Consider the following 23,537-nt stretch of genomic DNA (forward strand, 5'->3'; position numbering starts at 1 on the left):
TTAGGTCACAGCCACTCATTTCAACGTTCAGTACATAAGCAAACATATAACTAATATAACTGATTTTCAAAAACCTGCAGAACAAACATTCTAACAAACTCAAACATCTACTCCTCCTGCACAGATACACAGCATTCACTCAAAATATTATTCACACAATATATGTCTTCAATCAAACTCCAACACATATCACAAATGGAACAACAGAAGAAAAAAAATCATCTATATGAGTATTGTTTTTAGTTTTTCAAACATGCATGCCATCATCATAATCCGGTAGATAGAAGGTAGAGTATCAAAAGATATCAAATATGAGACAAAAAGACAGCAATTAAAACACAGCAAGACAGGAACGTTATCACAAGAGTGGAGCTCTTGGAGAAGTCTGACAGGAGAAATCACGCCTCATTTGAGAATGTGCACTCTTGCTGGCTAAAAGAATCCATGCAGCAATTGCTGTTCTGCTCAATTTTCCGGCCCTTCATCTAGACTTTTTGCAAGGTCTCTATTGCGATCTTTGACATTCACTGCAACATATTAATGAACAACAACTATATCACAACCCTTAAGTAATTATTTTCCTCAATCATCAAACAGAAAACTACAAGTAGCATCAAAACTAAAGAACAGATGATGATGATGATGATGATGATGATGATGATGATGATGATGATGATGATGAGTATAGTAGCATCAAAACTAAAGAACAGATGATGATGATGATGATGATCATGAGTATAGTAGCATCGAAACTAAAGAACAGATGATGATGATGATGATGATGATGATGATGATGATGATGATGATGATGATCATGATGATCATGATCATGATGATCATGATGATGATCATGAGTATAGTAGCATCAAAACTAAAGAACAGATGATGATGATGATGATGATGATGATCATGAGTATAGTTGCATCAAAACTAAAGAACAGATGATGATGATGATGATGATGATCATGAGTATAGTAGCATCAAAACTAAAGAACAGATGATGATGATGATGATGATGATGATGATGGGTATAGTAGCATCAAAACTAAAGAACAGATGATGATGAGTATAGTAGCATCAAAACTAAAGAACAGATGATGATGATGATGATGATGATGATGATGATGATGATGATGATGATGATGGGTATAGTAGCATCAAAACTAAAGAACAGATGATGATGAGTATAGTAGCATCAAAACTAAAGAACAGATGATGATGATGATGAAACAAAAGGAAAAGAACAAGACAAATCAAAAGAAGAAAAAGAAACTTTCTTGACTAGGCTTGTGGGGTGCAGGTTGGTTTTCATCGATAACAAGAGATGTAGCACCGAGAACACTTCATGCAAGTTGAATATAATAGCACTTAGAAGAAGAAGAAAAAGAAGAAGAAGAAGAAGAAGAAAAAGATCAGAATAAGAAAACGAAACCTGATGGCAAGCCTTGTGAAGTTGGAGGTGGAGGAGGTTGTGTTCCATCTGTGGCAGGAGAAGCAGCAGGAACTGCACGAGTTGCACCAGGAACTCTGCACACAAGGACAATCAAGAACCATTGAGAAGAAGAAGACGAAGAAGAAGAAGAAGAAGAAGAAGAAGAAAAAAAGAAGAAGAAGAAGAAGAGAAGAATAAGAAAAAGATACTTGGTTGACGAGGATTGTGGGGTTGGAGATGGAGGAGGTTGTGTTCCATCTTTGGCAGGAGAAGCACCAAAAACTCTGCACACATAAAGAATCTTACAATGGGAAGAAGAAAAAGAAGAAGAAGAAGAAGAAGAAGAAGAAGAAGAAGAAGAAGAAGAGAAAACCTGTTGGGCGAGGCTGGTGGGGATGGAGGAGGAGTAGGAGCACTAAGCTTGCTCCTTACCACCTCGGTGGCTATGGCCGCTGACACGGCCGCACATGTAGAAATAATCACCGCCTCAGCTATCCTCCCTATCAACTTCAAAACCCTCATCGACATTTTCAAGCTTTGTGACAAGAGGCTCACGTAATAGAGTCGGGTGCCCTATTTAAGGGCATGAACTTGCTTCCCGCCTAATGCCAGAAACCCACGAAAACTAGTTGTTTTACTACAAAAATAAAGTATTCTGTAGATGAAATTCCATTATCTATCCACATGCCTCCAGATCAAATCACTTATATTGATGATTCTCACCTAATTCATCGCGAGATATGGAGAAAACTAATGTATTCTCACTTATTTATAATTTATAAAATTACACATTCTATTATCACATAATATTAATGTAGAGAGTCACATATAATAAACTGTGTTTAGCTTTAACAATATTATTTTATGCAAAATACTATTATTATTTAAAATAATATTATTGTTTTTAAATGGACATTGCGCTTTTTTATAAAAAAAATTAATTAATTAAATTGGTGATGATATTAATCTAATTTTGGATCAAATTAAATAATATGGTTATCACTTTATTTATTTATTTATTTATTTTGATAAAAGTGGATAAACCCTAAATTTATTTAAAAAGCGAAATAGAAACAGAGCAAAAAAAAAAGTATAAAGCAAAGCAGCAATTGAAAGCAAAAGAGAAAACAACAACTAAGTTAGAAAGTTATTACCAGAGGTAATAAGCTTCTAACAGCAATACAAGCTAAGAAGCCGAAAGAAACAAGATTCAAAAGAACTACAACGCAGCTAAGAAGACAAAGTCCGCGAAAAAGAAGCAAAGGTCTTCATCTAGTGCCAGAGAACAAGAGGTGAATTACTCCTAAGCCAGTGGTTCCATAGTGTTGTTGTGCTTAGTTGAACATGCACCTAGTAAGACAAGAGTGCGCTTGAGTATTTGAACTGAGTCCGAGGAAAAGGTGTTGAAGCTGCGGATCCTTAGCTACAATGAACCCAGCAAGAACCATATGAATGATTTTAGCAATAATATAGAATAAAGGCAGAAATTTAGAATTGAAAATGTGATTGTTTTTCTCAAGCCAAATAATTCAGCAAATTACTCTAGAAATTAGGTCCCACAAGATTTGTTGTCTGACATCTATGGACGGAATCCAGGAAATCCAAACCTCTAAAAGAGACCGAGAATGCAATTGTAAATTTAGAACTTGATCAGAGAATGCCCCGGACCGGTTTAGTGAATTCACACTTAAGAGATGATCTGTTGTTTCCGAGTCCTTATAACATAGGACACAGGTGTTTATTGCATGCTGCGTGTTGTAACCCTTTTTGGCTAAGTTGGTAAGAGTTAGGATTTTATCCTCACTTGCTAGCCAACAGAAGAGTGATATTTTGCTTGGGCATTTCATTTTCGAAAACTGAGGGTATGCATACCTCCATCAAATAATAACTTATAAAAGAAGTGAACACCATAGAACATAGTTTATCACTTTATGATTAGAATTTTTATATTTATCCTAATAATTAATTTAGATAATGATCTAATGTTTTGTATATTCTTCATAGAAAAAATTATGTACAAATGAACACCTTAATCGACAATTTATAATACACAACCATACAATATATGGTTCTAGTTTTCAAAGTTCATCAGTCTAATAGCTGGAGGTAATTGTCATCCTTTCCCTAATTATCGTATATATATGGTTTACTAATTATTACGTAAGTATATCATATGCTTATACATTGTATATAAAGGTGGATGTGCTTGACAAATAATTCTGAGCCCATCTTAATTTGTCCGTTGGTTAGTTTGGTTAGGATTCATGCTAGTATTGTGCGCACCATGGACGTGCGCTTAGGTTTCACATGCATTCAAATAATTTTGTAAAATGAGAATTAAATACATGCTTGAGTGGATTGGCATGGGTCGGGTTTTAGGCTCAATTCAAAAATTTTAACCCATACCATTAGAAGACAAAATCATGGATTAGTTTATTTGCTTTAAATTAAAATTAAATTAATATCATTTCAAATAAAATTTAAATTAATATATGTTACTGAGACATATAATGCTATTTTTCACCTTCTACCAATGGAATTAATCATGTCTAGCACAAACATTGCTATTGTCGAGACCGTGGAATAACAAGATGAACAATGGTAACAAGAAACACTGCAGCAACAATTACCGCCATTAACCACTGCCACAACAACAAATATCACCGGCCATTGTCCCTTCCAATATCTCACAGATAAACTTATTAAACGGAGTTAGAGAATCTCTTGACTTCATGGCTATGCATCAAGATTTTAGATTGTTATATATAGTACATATTCATGCAACTTTCATATATTATATTTTATATTTTAATTTTGGAGTTTGTTAATTATTTTTTTTTTTATATTGAAGATAACTTCTATTAGATTTGTTCACCGATTTCAATGATGCATTGTATGAGTATTTAAATTGAATGGTATAATGAGAATCTTGTGCCTCTTCAATTTGTGGTACTTGGGAAGGATTTGAACATTCATTTAAATTAAAGAAAAAGTAAATGCCAATTAACTTATTGTGGGGGTGGTATATGAATATCTCTCTAGATAAATTAAATTGAAAACATTCTATCAGCATAGCTCTATGATGAACAAAAATAATTATTTAAACTGAAAATAACTACTATGAGTCTCTTTTTAAAAACTCATTCATGATTTATTCATGATATTTCCTATGCCAATATTAATGAGATTATATATTTAATCCCAAATTTTTTCCACAACTTTATACCTGAATATAGGGATGTTTAGAATGAGGATTAATTTAAAATTTGTGGAAGTATTAAGTAATAGAATATGTTATTCTCATGTTTGATATGTGTTAGGGCTGAAGCCATAGTTGGCATTATATGACAAGTAAGAAGATGGCCTGGCACAAGCAATGGTAACATGTCAAATGAAATGACTCACTACAAGAAGATGTTGAATTAGAAACCTTAATTTAGCAATGAACTTGTTTTGTTACTAATTACTAATAGAACAAGACAACACCTACAGACAGTCTTTTAAGGTCCACATCGGTTTACCACTCTTTATCTGAAAAGGATTTAAAAAAAATCATGAGCTCACTAGCCCAGTAAGTAATCCAGAAGTTGTAAAAAATAGCAGGGTTTATAAATCTCGATCTCAAAATTTGAGAATAATTTAAAGTTTAAATAGAGTTTAAACAAATGCAAAATAAATAATTCAACAGAAGTATAGTTCCCAAGTAATACCGTTGTTCAAGAATATTGAAAAAAATATTAGATTGCAAAGCAGTAAATCAGAAATTTAGAAAATCACCAAATTTAAGTATAAGTCTCTAAAGTATAGTTAGACTAAACCAAAAATTTCAGAGTGTGTTTCAAAGATATCTGGATTTTCAGAATAATACAAGTCTCTAAAATCATAGTTTAAACAAAATGCTGAATATAAAATTCTAACAAAAGGATATTTTCAAATGTGATTCACCAAAATTTAATACCTAGAAATACGATCTCACAAATGCAACTTCAAGGCCGGACAAAAAGTTTGTGTCTTTACAGAAAATCAAAATCAAAAGAGTAAAGCAAAAAAGTAACAGATTCCAGTGCATGTCTCCAAATTCATTATAGATGCCAGTGGTCATTTGTTTATCCTTGGTGACCCGAGCCAGAATAACAGAGGTCATTTATTTACACTCGGTGACCCAAGACTAAATATCATATAACCGTTAATTATTTCACCAAACTGACACTGTGCGAAACTACAATCTCATCTTTTTAGAATTTCTTATTGATAAGGCCAGGGTTTAGACCCCCACTGACAGGGTTGCATATTGCTCATTTGGTGACCAAAACATTTAGATACAAATATTTGCAGAGATACGAGTTCAAAATTCCTCAAGTTCACAAATACTCATAAATACTGATAAAATCCGAGATCCTACCTTGGAGAAGATAAATAGATAACCAGAAATGAAATATAAAGATTGAAGCAACCAAAATATTAATAAATTATTCAAAATAATAATTCCTTCCAAACTAAAGTAAACAAATAAATAAATAAATAAATGATTGCAGAAAAACCAACCCATGCCTTCAAACATACAAATTTTTAAAATGTTGAAGTAATCATTTGAATGCAATCACACTTAGTACAAATAATAAATCAATAACCAAATTAGAATGAATAGTAATCATTTAATTAAAGCATCACATCAAGGTAGATTTACTAAGCCAAAAACTAAACAAAAAAATAATTAATTAAAAAAATACCTAATAATACATATTTAGATAAATAATTTCAATACGAACAAAAAAATGACAAATATTCGAAATAAAATGTCAAAAAAAGACTAGATAATTATTTTTACCGAATAAATAATTTTTTTCAATTCATCGAAAAATACTGAGTTATCGGGTGGATTACTTACCTGGCAACAATCTAACTCCAAGATTCAATTTCAATCCCAAAATTACTTCTTAACTGGTCCTATATACCAAGGATTGACAATAGTCAAAGAAAATAAATAAACCAACTATGACCTAGAAGAAATACATAGTCATTCAAAGGTACTTCATGCAAGAGTGTATGCGAGAAATAGTTAACCATGTAATAGATAACTACATGCTCTCATGCAAACTCTACCCATGCTTTTGTTAACTTGTGCGGAATTGAGAGCATTAACTTGGAGGTCAAAAAACAAAAAAAAAAATCGCATGGATATAAATATATGTAAACATAATTATAAATAAATAATTATCCAAAAAGTTGTAGGTCCGTGCATAAGTATATTTATACATACATGTAGATAGGGATATATATATATATACACCACCATAACATGTGTGCGTAAAAATAATAGGCAAGTATATGTATATATATAACAATTAAAAAAATTCCAAATGTTTCACTTTAGCATAAAAGCACTCAATAGTCAATACCACTCAGGTTGGGGATTCAATTGAGTATGAGTGTATATATATATATATATATATTTGTAACATTAAATAAAGGGTTTGCAAGTAGTAGTGCTTTCATATACAACACATGTATAATACATCCACTTATAAAATGGTTTCCGTTAAAAAATGTGTAGAAATAGAGTCTAATGGCTGGGAATGGTTTCAAGTATATATATGTATACATATTATTAAAATGCAAGGATGGTTGGAATTCAATGCAAAGCACACATACATATATCAAACTATATATTTTATACATATATATTTATATACAAAAATCAGTGGATAAAAATCAGCATATAGTACAAGTGTAGGTATGCACGCCACTATACCATTTTTGAGCTTTAGAGGTAGTTAAATAGAGGGGTTTTAAAAAACCCCCTCTATAGAAAAAAAATAGGATATTTTTTTCATATTTTTAGAGCCGGTTTAGTTAAACCGCTCTACATTAATTTTGTTTTAAAAAATAATTAAAAAACCCCTCGCACACACACACACACACTCTCTCTCTCGCGCGCGAGCCCTAGTTCGTCCGCCCTCTCTTCATGGCCGCCTCCCCAAACCCTCTCCCCCTCTTGGGGTACCCTCAACGGTTCACGACAACCCTCTCGAATCCCCTCATCCCTCCGCCGCCATGGCACCGCCTCGCCCTCTCAAGCCACCGCCGCCTCCATCTCTCACTCGAGACCCTCCCGAATCCCTCACCGTCGATGAGAAAACCTGCACACTCGAAGACCACCTCACCTCTGATCCAGACGGCATCAAGGCACTCCGATCACTACTTGAGCTCAAAGTGAAGAGCAATCTACTCCCCGACGCTATCGCCATCATCGAACGCCTCATTGCTCTGGAACTTGACAGTAAGGACCTGATGCGGGACGTATTGAGGAGATGGCATGCGCGTTCATGCGGAAGTGGGACGCGAAGTAATAAGGGTATTTTGGTAATTCGCCGGGCAGTGGAGTTTTTAGGTTACTTGGGCCTAGTCTGATGGGAAACGGGCCAACAAACACAAGTCACCAATTTGCCGCCCAAACTCGTGAGTCATGCATGATTTCGGCCAAATTCCATCGTTTAGGCCTCGAAAACCCTAATTTTGCTATTTTTAGTAATAATTAATTTCGCCATTTCTTTGGCTAGAAATCTCTGATTTGTGTCGCTTTATGGCGTTAGTCTTTTATTTTGTTAACTCTTTTTATTTCTTGTCGATATTTGAAAAATTTACCAATTTTGGTATATTTTCGAATTATCTCCGTTTTAGGATTATTTTCATATCTTTGATTTTTTTCCCTATTTAATGTAAGCCTATGGGCAAGATGAATTCAGTTTTGTAATAGTTATTTTCTTGAGTAATAAAATTTACTCTCTTTTTCCAATTCCTGGCTATCTTTGATCAACAGGTTTTGAAGGCTTGTACTGGGTATTCGTGCGCGAATCAACAGTTCGAGTATACCGCTGCATCAGGACCTTCCCCTCCTCTTTTGTTGTGATTATTTTGGTTTTGATATGAGATTGGGGTTTAATAGTATGAATTTGTTTTTCGGTGGTTGGATTCCTTTTTTTCTAGGGATTTTTTTTCTAGAGAATGGCGTGGTTGCGGAGAGTGCGATTAGGTCCGATGATCAGCTTTCTGGCACCGGTGCCGGACGGGATCAAGAGTTTCAGAGTCATGTGAAGAAGTTGGTTGACTTGCTGTCTAAATTGAATCCATCGGCGAAGGAGTTTGTGCCATCGTCGCGTGCTGGTGTCTTGGCAGGGGATGGGTGGCAGGCCGATGGTCACCGGCTATCGACGGACACTCCCGTTTTCGTTTCGTCGGTGGTCGGCGGAGTATCATGGTAATTGTGGTAGCGGCGGTGATGGTAGTATAAAGGATTCTAGCAAAGTGATGGGCCTTCTGTAATCGAATAATCAACAAAGAACGTCGAGTAAAAATTCTCATCTTTTTGTGTTTTGGAATTGTGATTTGATTTGGGCAATTCTAAGTCAAAGATTTAGTTTTTTATATTAATTTGGAATTTTATGTTGAAGGTTTTTCTTTTTCAGGTCAAAGGATTGTGATTTATTTGGAATTTTATTGTTGGAGTATTGAAATTTAACTGGACTTTTTGCGGAGAAGGAATGGGTATAATCGTGGGAGGAGGATGAGTGAGAGAGCTTGGAGAGCCTCGAAGGAGGAGAGTATTAGGAGGACTCGGAGTATGTTTCTGACATTGATCGACATGTGAGCCTACTCAATAAGAAATATGAGTTTTTTCTTTCATAATTCTTTTTTTGTAGTTTTTATCATCTCTCAGACATCAAACTTCTCTTGATCTATATTGAATCTCTTGATCAATGAATTTCAGTGTCACTCAAGAGCATCTCACTGAATTGTTTTGTTATTGTGGAAAAAGTAAGTTATTTCATATTCGATTTGTATATTTGGAAGTGTATAATCAATGATCTAAATTCTGAATGGTGTTTTCTTTTTTTAGAGCTATTTTATCAGCCCCGATTTTTCGCTCTAGCAAATTTCGCAAGTTTTTTTGTGTAAGATTATTAGGAAATAATTTTAAGAACTAGGTAGAGATTGCTATTTAAATATAATATTTTAGTTATTTAAGGTTAGTGTATCTTTTCCAAAGTTAGTGATGTTGTTGTTCTCTAGCAAAGTCAAAAAGAAAAGGGTAATTTTTATGTGATTTTATGCATTCCCAGCTTCTCGCAAGGAAGGAGCCACACATAGACTAAAGAGTTGCAAGTGACACATCAAGGCCTTCATTTTCTGTGTACATAAGTGGCTTTTTACCATTACTCAGCCCAAAAGGAGGCTGATTTAGTGTTAGACCATTTACATTATAAAAGCATGAACAGTACTCGCTTGAATTATATTTTTGGACCACATCCGCCATCAAAGAAGAATTACCTCAGATGGAGACATTTTCAAAGTTTGAAAAATTGGAATAGTGAATAGAATTAAATGAGGATCAGCTTGTCAAAAATAAAAATGATAAGTAGGCTATTATATTTTTGTACTTTTTGTTTTTCTCATTCTTTTTATATGATGTAAATTTAGGGAGTACGGGACCATCTAGAATGCTCTGCTTTTCTCCCCGTAGTAATAGCATTTGCAGCTTTAGACTTTTTATCACTAATTAGTTTAGTATTTGATTGCTACATCTGTGTGTTTATGCTATTTGTGCTACTCACAATGGGGCAAATGTTTCCTTTTTCTTATCAGCATGCAATGTCAAAATGGACATTACGATTTTATTTTACAGATCATTCTTTAAAAATCTATCCATTTTATGTGATAGATTTTTAAAGAATGATGTTTCCTAACTTAGAGGTGTACCCTTTTGCTTAATACTGAAATTGTTATTTTGAAGCATTAAGGCTTAGCTATGTTATGAACCCCTTTGATAAAAAAATATATGCTATTGTAGAAGCATCTTTTATTGTATCTTTTGTTGCTTCATTCTTTCATATTAGGAATCATGTAAATAGTCGTCAATATGTTGATCCCTGTGCTCATTTCCTATTGACTCGATTCTAGTGCCTATTTTAGATAGGTGAGTAGTGTATTTTTTATGGTAATGAACTCAAAATGCTATCTTTGTATCATTGAGTCTATTGTTTAGGCACATGTGAAATTTATGTTCTAAAGGGAGACTATACTATATAGTTAGCATAGACCACTCATTCTTTTGAAAGATGATAATTAATTTGTTGAGTGAAAAGGGCTATAGAATCATCATAATTGGTGTTATAAATCCATCATCAACAGTATCTACAGTACTGTTGAATGTTAGGTCCTTAATGGATGAAAGGATTTTCTTTTTCTTTTTCCTTTTTTTCCCCTGGTAGAGATTGTTCAATTGATGGTGTTAGGTACTGTCAACTTTGTAGATTCATGCCATCGAAACCGAACAAAGCTCAAAATTAATGTAGAGGGGTTCATCTATGCATGATTGTTTGAACAAGAGGTGGCTTGCATTGGATTTGTGAAATTATTATAAGTAGTTCATAAATTGGATATTGTCTTCTTTATTAGTACACCTTCCTTCATTGCATTAGAATAATGCTCTTTTAGTCAGTAAATAGTTGTTTTTTTATACACTAGACTATAAACTCAACATCAATTATTTGTGTGCACAATCATTGTACATGGGAACAATATCATTTAGAGAGAATTTATTGTTTTGCACCTCAGTGATAAAAATTGATTTTTTTATTTCACATCTTGATAATGTCATCTCCTCCGCTCGAAATTAAACTTCTTTTCTCAGTGTGCACTTGAGCTAAGAGCGAAGAACAATCGCTATTAGCATCAAGAAAGGTATGCCATTATGAGAATTAAATCATCTCTACTTTTTGTGATTCTAATTTCTTAACATCATGCATTTTCTACCAAAGATGTTCGTATTATTCATAAGCTTTGGATTTGATGGAGTTTCAAGATATAGCCTATTTGCATATGCTTTTTACAAGAACTACTTTGACATCAAATGTTTCATTCTCAAATTAAATTTTTGAAACTTTCATTCTTAACAGGAGTTCAAGGTCTCGGAATATTGTCGGCACATGTGACGCCCAGCTCTCGATTAGACTTGAAGGCCTTGCTTGTTCCCACAATCATTTCTGCAGGTAATGTTTTTTTATCATGATAAGATTTCTTTCTCTCGCCATCTAATGTCAATACAATAAATGAATGCTCATATTCATCTTCATCTTCATTTTTTTAAAATATGCTTCCTCCCAACAAGATGAACCGGAATCTTTTCCAGCCCTCATTTACGTAATGAGGGAACAAAAAGACGGTGCTTTTTATCTTCTTTTTCGGGAAAAAGTCATACCGATAGGAAGCAAGGTGATCATCTAAATTCGAAAACACTTGCAAATTGGAATTGTGATGAACTTAAATTCAAATGTGATGATTGTCTTCTGAATCTTCATAATATTTCTATGTACATTGTCATGTTCGTAGTCGAAAGCGTGACATTTTAAGAGCATTTCAGAGATATATCCAATCCTCGGCAGAATCTCGTGAAGGCTCCATTACCACCATCAACACAACCATATACTTCTTAAAATGGTTTGATTTTCTCTTTAATTTTTAAATTTGGATTTTTTTTTTTAATTTACTGGTTTTGTGATTGTTCTCTTAAAAATTGCCTCGAAGTAGAGTTATTTATACCCAAAACTTACAATTTTGATCATTATTTTAATCCATGGATTAATATATTTTATGTTGAAGATTTGACTGATGCTAGCTGGATCATTTTTCCGGTGGTGATGAGGGACCTGGCACTGTCAAACGGAATAAAGGTGGTTCAAAGATGCTCTCATCTGCCATTTTACATTCTCAGTGAACAAGAAGGTAAGTATAGGCGCACCGATGGTTCTCAAACTTACACAAATTTTTACATTCTCGGTATTTTTTTCCTTTTGCGGATATTCTTCGACGTCCCCGGTCAAGATCCCGGCATTTAAAAACACAAGTCTGTTGATATGTTTGCATTGACTTACAATCCATGTATTTTGAAGAAAATCCATTGCATTAATGAACATCTATAAAAGTTCATTTTATGAAGTCAAAGTTTGAGTTAAATGTGTGGTTTTGTACCTTAAACCGACTTGCGGTGTGCTTGACCTTGGACTTTGGTAGGGATCAAACCACCCTCACCTTGATTTGTGTCTCCTTCCTCTATGATTTCACTAGATTATGTTTGTCGACCTTGATTAAAAAAATAATGATTCCAAACATTTCTCATAATTAAGTTGTTTATCCTTTTTAGTGCTCATCCATCCTTGAATAAATATATACATATATAGATCAAGTTGAAATCTAATGGTATGGATTTTATTATATTCCCTCTCGTCTTTTTTATTAATGTGAGTTTTTAATTGATTAAAACATGGTTTTAATTGAATAAATAATATATATCTAATTAAAACTAATTATTAGGCATGCTTTTGAGGGGGTTATAACCGCCTCTAAAATTATAATTAGAGTTTTAAAATTTCAATTGTAGAGGCAGTTATAACCTCCTCTACAAGTATAAGGTAGAGTTTTAAAATTTTAATTGTAGAGGTGGTGATAACCGCCTCTACTACAACTATAACTAGAGTTTTAAAATTTTAATTGTAGAGGCGGTTATAACCGCCTCTAAAACTATTAGGTTTAAAATTTTAATTTTCGAGGCGGTTATAACCGCCTCTAAAAACCGCTTCCTTAGCTATTAATTTACCCCAACGGTTGTATCAAACCGGCTCTAAATTCTAGAGCCGGCTTAATACGAGCCGGTTTAGAGACGGGTGAAAAATTCACCGCTAAAGCTATAGAGGCGGTTTTAACCGCCTCTATAGGTCATAATAACCGCCTCTAAAACTCTTTTTTAGTGTAGTGTAACTACTTCAAATACCATGAATCTTGAGCTCAGCTTCATTATTTCATGTGATTAATGCGCGTGATGATGCTTATTTTTTATTTTTATTTTGTAAACTATTTCCTCATATTTAAATCAAATAATATACTTGTTTTGCTCATATTTATTTCTTTTTTTATTTCTTTATCAAATAATATCATGTCTTCTGTAGCCTTGAATGCTTTGAAGAGTTTATGTTTGAATGCTCTAAACTATGAGTACAAAATTGAAATTTTATGCATAATTTACTATTTTTTGTTGTTATATATCATGAAATGCATGTAAGACATGGACATGCATGAACATAACTGATTTTATTATCTCACCAGGATAAATTTTGTCAGTCATGAATAGTAAATGTGAGAATTGTTGAAGTTGATTGAAGATGATGAATCGGTGGCATCCAACGTGGAGGTAGTTATCATGGTTACATGTAGTTCGTGCACTACACCGATTTTTATTTTTAGAGGCACATTGGTAGAAGGGTTTTTAAAAAAACACCTCTATAACTATGCATTTAATTTTCTTTATAAATCTATAGAGGGGGTTTTGTAAACCCCTCTAATTTTTAATTAATAAAAACATAGTCACTTGCAAACTTAACTCTCCATTAATGATAATTAGTAATTTTTTAGACTAACTAATGTCTGATCTTTACTCTCTCACACAAATGTCTTCTCATTTCTCACCAAAACCTAAATCCAACGAACCAAAATTCCCCAAAAACCCACCAGAACCAAACCCATTCTTCTTCTCCGCATCTCTCCTCGATCCATCCTCATGCCTCCCCGGCGCCTGCCCTCTCTTCCTCCAGCCACCGCCCCCATCCCCCTCCGATGAAGACGAAGATGATCCCCACCTCTCCTCTCATCACCGTCGATCCCTCCTCTCCAATGACGACCAAATCTTCTCCATCCTCCAACAAGACGGTCTCAAGGCTCGACTCCCTGCACCGCCCTCAACAATCTCCGCCAAATCTCACCGCCGCCTCGCCCATGTCGCCCCTCCGCCTCATCCACTCCCTCCATGACCACCACCAACAAATCCCGATCCGCCAAACTTGCCTTCAAATTCTTCAACTGGGCTTCCGATCAACCCCACTACTCCTACCCCACCCACATCTACAATCTCACCATCAATATCTTCACCGACGCCGACGAGCTCAAGAACATCCTCTCCAATAAAGTGTAACGTAATGAGAGTGTGTGTGTGTGTGATTGTATTTTTAAACATCACCATCATCACCATAAACATCTAGGGTTTCTCCAGCGTCTCTAGAATCTTAGAAGATGGCGTCCAAAATGCTCTCAGATTCCGCCATTGATGAAATGCAAAGAACGCAAACGAGAACATTGAGGTCTCGCTTCACTCGCCGATACCACCTTCATGTCCGTGTCCGCCTCGAGGATCATTGAGGTCTCTACCAAGCGTGTCACCATCGACGCCCGCCTTCATCTCCATCTCCGATTCGAGATCATTGAGGTCTTTGCCAGAACTCAATGTTCATCTCACTTTTAATCAACTCTTACTACCGTGTTCAATCGAAAATCAATGATGGTTTCAATTTAGGGTTCTAATTTCAATTGATCTCGTGATGATTTTCTTTCATTGTGTTGTAGCTATTGAAGGTCTTACACTACAACGTGTCAGTGTTATTCTCAAAGGCTCTTACCAACATCAGGCCACAAATTTGTTCGAGGTTTCGACGTGTCAATGACGATCACTCGGAATCCAACTAAAACCATGTCAGCTCATCCTAGAAAGACCATCCGAGTTCATCTCTTTCTCTGCTTTCTTTTGATTTTGTCCCTAATTTTTAGTGTGGTTTTTAAATTTGTTGTTGAATGTGGTTTTGAATTTTGTTAATCTTCTTGGTCTTAGGGTTTTTATGATTTTCTGACTCGCTTTTTATTTAGATTTTTTTATTTGTCAAGATGCAGAGGTCTATTAGATTTTTGATTTCATTAATTTTTATGCTAACGAGGTAATGTTTCATTTGTTGATAGTTTCACATCCTTCTTAGCTCTTATTTGTTTAAATCTTAGAACTTATAACTTCTTGCTCGGGACATTCGTAAGATGTGCTTGCCATTTCTAATGCTCTTAGCCTAATTTTTTTTTTATTTTGTTATTGAATATATTGGATGTTTTATTTGTTGATTGTTACACATTCTTCGCAGCTTGTTTAACTCCTACTTGGGTCGTATCATGCATGATATCAAAAAAATAGTCAGTGCCCCAATGCCTCTTCCAGTGGTCGTTCTATTAGTCTTATATCAAATTATGTTCTTTAACCACTTGGTACCAAGTTGCATTCCTTAACAATTAGGAGTAGCAAATAATATATATGATTATCACTTGGGCTAGTTGATTGTATTGCGAGTAGTAAACATACTATTTCAAATCGATGTTACAAGTTCTGTGGTGCTTAGGGCTTTCATTGCATGCTTGTATACACGAAATGCTTTTTTGAGGTTACTTGTTTTCTTTTTCTTTTTTTATTATCCCTTGTATAAAGGTCTTCATTGCTTGTAGGCTAGGTAGCTATATGCTTGGCTCTTAAAAATTTGTTTCCAAAATGTATTTAGTTTAACATATCAACAAATGCTGGCAAATTGCTCATACTATGAGAAGAATACCTATTACTCATTAGAAATCTTCTTAATTAAAAATCATAAGAAAAGGACTTAACCAACTAAGACTTGTTTTACATTTTAGAATACATAAAAAGAAAGAAAAGAACTGCTTTGAGTTAAATCACCTATGTGCACAATATGTTAGACACAAGTAGCACAACTTGTTTCTCCATCACTTTGGTCCATGTTTTCAAAATAATGAAAATCGATCAGAAAAAATGAACTTTAGAGAAGGTTAGCTTAACTTAAACCTTATGCCTTGTTAGTTTTTAAGATGTGCCATCATCCTGAGAGTAATATTTTCTAATTTTCCTGGTTGAGCTACAACATCAATTTATTGATTTATGGGTTTTTTTTAATACATGACTGCAAATGGATTGAGGCACCCATCAAATATATCTCTTTTGCGGGGGAATCATGAAAGTAGGCAATTAACATAGGTACATTGTTATCCTAAAGTACAACTTTTGTGAAACATTTATTCTCCATGTTGCATTTGTAATGTTTGTCGTGTTACCATATTTATCTTACCATTGACATCATGTGTAGGAACCAAAAGATTTAACATTATTCTTTTATTGCACTTTTTACTCAGTTGTTTTGAAAAGACGAACCGTTTAAGTGTAGCTCATGACACAGTTAAAATTATTTAATCCTATTCTAGAGCTTATAAAATAACTCGATTGACCCCTTTTCAGCCTTCTTAGCTAACTATCTTGTTATTGTTGTGTGCTTTGAAAAATTGTTAATTGCCTTTCCCCTAATCATGTAGTGAATATTTGTTTTGGTTCATCTATCATCCATCTTACCCTTTTGTAATTTGTGGGAAAGCTTGTTAATCTGTGAAGATTTGTTGTCGATATCACATTTAAGAAACAAATTTCTATGATTATTATTTTATATTTATTCTGCATTGTTTACATAGAGAAGAAATCTTCCGTGTGTTGCCCCTCGAATAAAATATTTTGCACTTTGTCATTTTGGTGAGCAATAAGGATGAGGGGGAGGCCTGGAAAAACTATATATTTATTTCAAATATGATTTCGATTCCCGAATCGCTTTTACTTATAATGAATTCTGAATTTAAATCAATTATGGTATTTACAAGGTTCTTTGCTTTGAGTTATAAACCCTTTACATCACCTAGAAAAAGAATAGGCCTTTTTGTGTTTATTTTGCCATTTAGTTTATAATTTACCTTTCTATAGTTGCTTTCGCAAAGCAGTTGATTATGCACCCTCAAAGTTCTCATACCTTTTTGCTTGCATATTTAGTTAATCAGTTATAAGTCGTAAGTTTCTCTATGATATGTATACCTTAAGTGTTTGTCATCTTTTATAGGTTTATGGTTTTTATGATGAGTACCGTAGAGAAATACGGCAATGCTAATGCATGGCAATATTGTATGATGTTTTTTTACTACCTTACATTGTCAAGAATCATAGATGGAACTCGAAGACAACATTTTTTTAAACATTCTAATGAACTATGTTTTTCGTTGCGCTTTCCTTCCTCTTGGTTGCTGTTTTATTTACTCTTATTCTTATTCTCGTATTGATTTTTTTGCTTGGATTTGCGTGTTCTTTTTGTTCATGGTGGTATTTCTCCCGATATTCGATCAATTGATCAAGTTCATTGCTTCTTATGATTTTATTCTTCATAATCAACATTTGAACCTTTAAATTCCATATGCTAATCTGGAAGCATATTTTACAATTCATTGATTTCACATTTCGATGGTAGTGCTTCTCATAAAATGATTATCAGTTGCTAGACTCCATCGTGGTATAATCATGTCATAATGTAAGAATGACGCTGTGCTACATCTCCTACTTTTTTTAAAGATTTATGGCAATGTATTGAAATGGTGGTTATGTGACAAGGAGAACCAAAGTCTACAACTAAAATGTTGGAAAAACCTCCTTTCTGCTTTTTCCAAATCCAAGATTCTTTCTCTTTGCCATCTAGAAATCCTGCTAATTCTCCACAAAACACTATTTTCTAAGTTTAATATTGACTTGATGTAAGTAGCTTCCGTATATAGATGTGTAACCATTTCTACTAAGTGTTTGCCATTGATGTTCGTTGTTTCTATTTGAAATTAATTCCTTTTTTCCTTCTTCATAGATGAGAGTTATCGACTAGAACTCGGAAATTCCTCACGAGGACCCTTTTGTGATCTAATGTGGAGTGACCCCGATGAGATTGCAACTCTGGGCGCAGTTAGCCCTCATGGTGCAGATGGCTTTTCGGGTCAAGGGTGACCCTCGAGGTTTGTGTACATGTTCTTTGTTGTCTCCCTCGCCTCGCTTCCTCTATGATCCGCCGCCTCCCTAATACAAAAAGTTTACTATATTCTCATTCCGCAGCTCAACCATATAAACAAGCTCGACCTCGCTCCCGCCGAAAGCACACCAGCTCATCCAGAGGGTCTAAAGTACATGTTTCAAGACTGAGGCCTCACACTCGTGAGTTATTATAAATTACCATCCCAACTTTTTTTCCTCAAGAATCCCACCCAACTAATCTTGTGATTGCTTTTAATATAATTTCAAGTCTTCAAATTATTATATTTCTTGGCATTCTAGGTGTGGTCTCGCACCCAATCATTGCTACGATGTGGAAATGTTGCTTCTATTCTAACCTTTAATGAGAATATGGTATGCTACTACACTACTACGATTCCCGCTATTTTCAGCTATCATTGCTGCTCTTATTTATACTCATGCACTTAACATTTAAAATGAACTTGTAAACCTTACAAAGGCGCATGATTGAAATGGACTAATTAAAATATGATCATAAACTTATAAAGTTTACCCTCTTAATAATGACAGGAAAGAAAGGTCAAATTCTTCACCGAAACACAGTGAAAAACAACCAAATGAGAGGACCAAGGACGTGAGTACCATAATTTTGTATGAAGTCAAGGAAGCTTCATCTTCTACTTTTTGGTACTCGCATGCAAGGATCCAATCTTTACATCATGCAAGAAACATGTAGATTCCTCTATATTGTTGTTAGATCGACAAAACTATCATCCTATCCGATGATTTATGAATGGGAATTAGTATTCTATTTTTACCCTTCCTCTTTGTTCTTGTTTAATCTTGATGTCTTGTTTAACTGGATGTCTTGTTGATTTTAATATTTCCCGTAAGAGATAAAAACCACCTTTTAAAAAGCTATTGAAAAAGGAAAATAAAAATTATTAACTATAGAGCCAGTTATAACCGCCTCTAATCTATTGGTGAGAGATAAAAAATTTTAGCTATAGAGGCGGTTATAACCACCTTTATAGCTATTGGAAAAGGAAAATAGGAAATTATTAACTATAGAAGCGGTTATAACCGCCTCTAAGCTATGGGGTGAGGTATAAGAAATTATTATTATATAGGCGGTTATAACCGTCTAATGTTATTAGTAAGGGATAAGAAAAATAATAGCTATAGAGGCGGTTACCGCCTACGCTTTTTGTTATTAAAACCGCTCCATATATAAAACTTACCCCAACGGTTAGGTACAAACCGGCTCTAAAGTGTAGAGCCGACTTAATACGAGGCGTGTTTAGAGGCGGGTGAAAAACTAACACTACTGCTATAGAGGCGGTTAAAACCGCTCTATAAGGCTTGAAAACCGCCTCAAAAACTCATTTTTGGTGTAGTGGTGGTTACCTTGTTTTATTAATGGGTAGTTATTGTTGCGTGTCACATTGTTGTAAGTTTCATTCTTTGCATGAAACGGTGTCATCTTCATTATATATATGTTGTTGTATTCAGTGAAAAATAAGTATCAGCTATCAATTCGAAGAAGTCTTTGCATTCCTCTTATAATCTGTGTACTTTTTTCTTTCTTTACTCTAACAAAAGTGGTATCAGAGTTATTTTCTCTTCTATCAACATATGGCAGCAAATAGTTTGACAATGAGTTTTTCCCAGCCTTCATTGCCCATTTTCAAGGGTGATAATTTCGAATATTGGAGCATAAAAATGATGACACTTTTCAGGTCTCAAGATTTATGGGACTTGGTGGACAAGGGATATGCAGACCCTGATAATGATGAGAATTGGTTGAAAGACAATCGGAAATGCGACTCTAAAGCGTTGTTCTTCATCCAACAAGCCTTGCACGAGACAGTGTTCTCTCGAATTACTGCAGCCACCACTTCCAAGCAGGCATGGACAACTCTTAAAACAGAATTCCAAGGTTCTGCAAAAATTATAGCAGTAAAGTTACAGACTCTTCGGCAAGAGTTTGAAATGCTGCACATGAAGAGTGGTGATTCAATGCAAGACTTTGTTACTAGAATGATTGCAATTGTTAATCAAATGAAGACATATGGAGATCTCATTTCGGATCAAAATGTCATGGCAAAGGTGTTGCGGAGCTTGACACCTCAGTTTGATCATGTTGTAGCGACAATTGAGGAATCAAAGGACTTAACCAAACTTAAAATTGATGAGTTAAGCGGTTCCTTGCAAGCACATGAAGCCAAACTAAACCGATCTACAGAGAAAATAGAAGAAAAAGCCTTTCAAATCAGAGGAGTAGCAAGGGAAGGAGCCAAACATGATGGCAAAGGTCGAGGACGAGGCAGTCATAGAGGCCATTTTAGAGGAAGTGGAAGTGGTCGGAGCACTGAATTCAGATCTTCTTCTAATGTTCACAGGTCTTATAAAGGGCATATACAATGTCATAATTGTAACAAATATGGGCATCTCAAGTCTGAATGTTGGTACAAGGATAAAGCAGTAAACCTTGCTGAAGAACCAGAGGTTGGACATCTTTTTATGGCTCATTGGAATTCTGATGAAATGTCCGACAGTATTTGGCTGATAGATAGTGGTTGTTCTAACCACATGACTGGGAAAAAACATCTATTCAAAGACCTTGATGAATCTAAAAGAATGACCGTAAGGTTGGGGAATGATGCTGATTCAAGTTCAAGGTAAGGGCACCATTGCATTTAATACCAGTTCAGGCAAGGTACGACTTTTACACGACGTGCAATTTGTCCCTCACTGAGTGAGTTTGGTTCGGAAGTAGTTCACCGAAGTGGTGGAAGTCTTGAAGTGTCACTTCGACTGAAGTGAAAATTTCAGTTGAAGTGTTTAGTTCCATGTGTTTGGTTGAAAGCGGAAGTGTCAAATCATTAACCATTTTTTTTCGTGAAAATATAAAAAATAACGGAAATGAGATTTACTCACCACTTCATCATGGAATAAGATTGTCTTTTTGTTCTTGTTGAGTTGACTTTATAATTATTTAACATTATAATTTTAAAAAATATTTTTTTATAAACAATAATTAAATAATTAAAAAAGAAACAATAAAAGATAAAAAATTAAAACAATAAAAGATAAAAAATGATAAAAACAATAAAAAATTAAATAAATAAATAAATAAACCATAGAAAAACAATAAAACATAAATTTTCCCGAAGTCCCACTTTGACCAAAATTTTCCCGAAGTCAAAGAGTGAAGTGGAATGTTTTGGAAGTGTCACTTCCGCACTTCGGTCTTCACTTCAATGAACCAAACAAGTGGAAGTGTCACATCATCTCCCACTTCCGCCACTTCGGTCTCCACTTCCGCGAAACAAACACGCCCTTAATGATAAAAAAATAGCGGAAGTGGGGGGAAGTTAACCCACTTTAGCACAAATGAACAAGCCCTTAGCCGGTGCCTTCTCACTTGACATTTCACCCTTCACTTCCTCTCCTCTCATTCTCTTTTCTCTTAAAAAAATTATTTTTTTAACCCATTAAATCCAATCTGGTCAATTGATCATGGACAAACCAACCGAGTCAAAAAGTGTAGCCGGAAGAGGCTTATAGTTGGTTTTTGGTTTTTTCGATCAAACCAGCCTCCCCAGTCCAGGTTTAACTACATTGATTAATTTATGTATTTTAAAAAATATTTCACATGTTCAATTACCAATGTATATATATATATATATATAAATGTGGACAAATCTCGTGTCTGAGGTAGACACACATGAGAAGCACGAAAACAAATTTTAAATATGTGCCCTCACCATACTCAAACTAAGGTTTGAACCTTCTTCTTTTTAAAGAAATATGTACATTGTATGTATAGGACCTAATACCACTAAAATAAACTGTTGTTAGCCAAGTATATGTATGTATATATAATATTTATATAGATATAGTACTCTGAATATTTTTAATTATGATCAAAATACCGCTTTTGTCATTATATTACTTTCTGTCAAGACAAAGTCCCTCTAGTATTTGTTTCCCGAAAAGTTGATCCCTCCCACTAATACTTGTCAGCTTTTGTTTGGATTAGCTGGTGTAATATTAAAAATTATTAAAATAATATTAAAACATTTAAAAATTTTATTTATAATTCTAAAAAATAAATATATATATATATATTATTAAAATTAAAAAAATTGTAATCTAAAATAATAATTTAGTATATGACAATTTAATAGGAGTACTTTTTATGTTTATATTTATATTTATTTATTTTATTAAATAATTTCTCTAATTATACAAATAGGTTATATATCATAAAAAATATTTATCATAATTAATTTTTGATATTTATATAATATATTAACTATGAATATCTATGAAATTATATAAATAAAATATTACTTTTATGTTTTTTTAAAATATTAAAGAATAACTGCAACATAATAAAATGTAAAAAATCTCTATCAATAACCAAATATGACTAAGAAAATACACTTTATACAAACTAAATTATTTCAATCCATTCAAAATACAGATACTCATTGAAAAACTGAAAACCCGAAAACAGTTAATCTGATTTATTTTCATATAGAACTTGCTCAAAAATAATTTTTTATTTTTATTGTTGTTATTGATGTTTTAATCTTGTAACCAATTTATTTTATTATATTATAAATTTCATTTAATTTTTCTAATGGTAGAATTTTGTTTTTTAAAATGAATTTCAATGATTTAGCATTCAAATATGTATTTTACGACGGGGTGTTTTAAAAAAAAACTTTGTTTTGTATAATTAATTATGCCAAAAAAGCACATTTAAAAATTAGAAAAAATTGACTTGTGTATATGATTCGGGTAAGAAAAATTGAGCCCATTTAGAAATTTCTGAATTTGGGCCTAGTACCTAACCCATGCTCGCTGGAAACATATATATATATACTATTATTTTTTCCTTGCTTTTAAAATTACTTGAATACATTACAAAAATTTATTTATTTTGGGATTAAAATATTCTAGTAGTTGGAGGGAAACTAATAATTTGAATTGATTTTTAATGATATTAATTTAATTTTAATCCAAATTGAATAGAATGCATGCTAAACAAAAGCGCACATCCTTGGTATAGACGCGCAATACTAACACGAATCTCAACGAACTGACAATGATGGGCTTAGAAGTCGTCGAGCACATCTACCTTTCATACATATATATATATATATATATGTAAGTTTAAGATGACTGCCATCGAAAGATATCGAAATATGGAAAGTTCAAATGATGAACAAAAAATTCCTCTTATGGTTGATGAGTCTCAAGAAACAGAGGCTCACATTCAGCATTCCAATGCTAGGGTTGGAACTTCAAATAATGCACTTAGATCAAAAGGGCAAATTATTGCTACCACAGGTGATGTGA

General features: G+C 33.8%; 1 long non-coding RNA gene and 1 pseudogene across 1 annotated transcript; one reads left to right on the forward strand and one right to left on the reverse strand.

Annotated features, from left to right (window-relative positions):
* Window positions 1–243: 243 nt before the first annotated feature.
* Window positions 244–1,926, reverse strand: LOC120260445. Its single transcript, XR_005536410.1, has 4 exons — window positions 1,806–1,926; window positions 1,642–1,716; window positions 1,433–1,527; window positions 244–527 (listed from the first exon to the last, which is right to left on the reverse strand). It is a non-coding gene; the product is annotated as an uncharacterized LOC120260445 (long non-coding RNA).
* A 13,600-nt stretch (window positions 1,927–15,526) lies between these two features.
* On the forward strand, window positions 15,527–18,811 carry LOC120261941 (annotated as a pseudogene).
* Window positions 18,812–23,537: the final 4,726 nt, after the last annotated feature.

Source organism: Dioscorea cayenensis, chromosome 5 (assembly GCF_009730915.1).
Source record: "Dioscorea cayenensis subsp. rotundata cultivar TDr96_F1 chromosome 5, TDr96_F1_v2_PseudoChromosome.rev07_lg8_w22 25.fasta, whole genome shotgun sequence".
Taxonomy (NCBI): domain Eukaryota; kingdom Viridiplantae; phylum Streptophyta; class Magnoliopsida; order Dioscoreales; family Dioscoreaceae; genus Dioscorea; species Dioscorea cayenensis.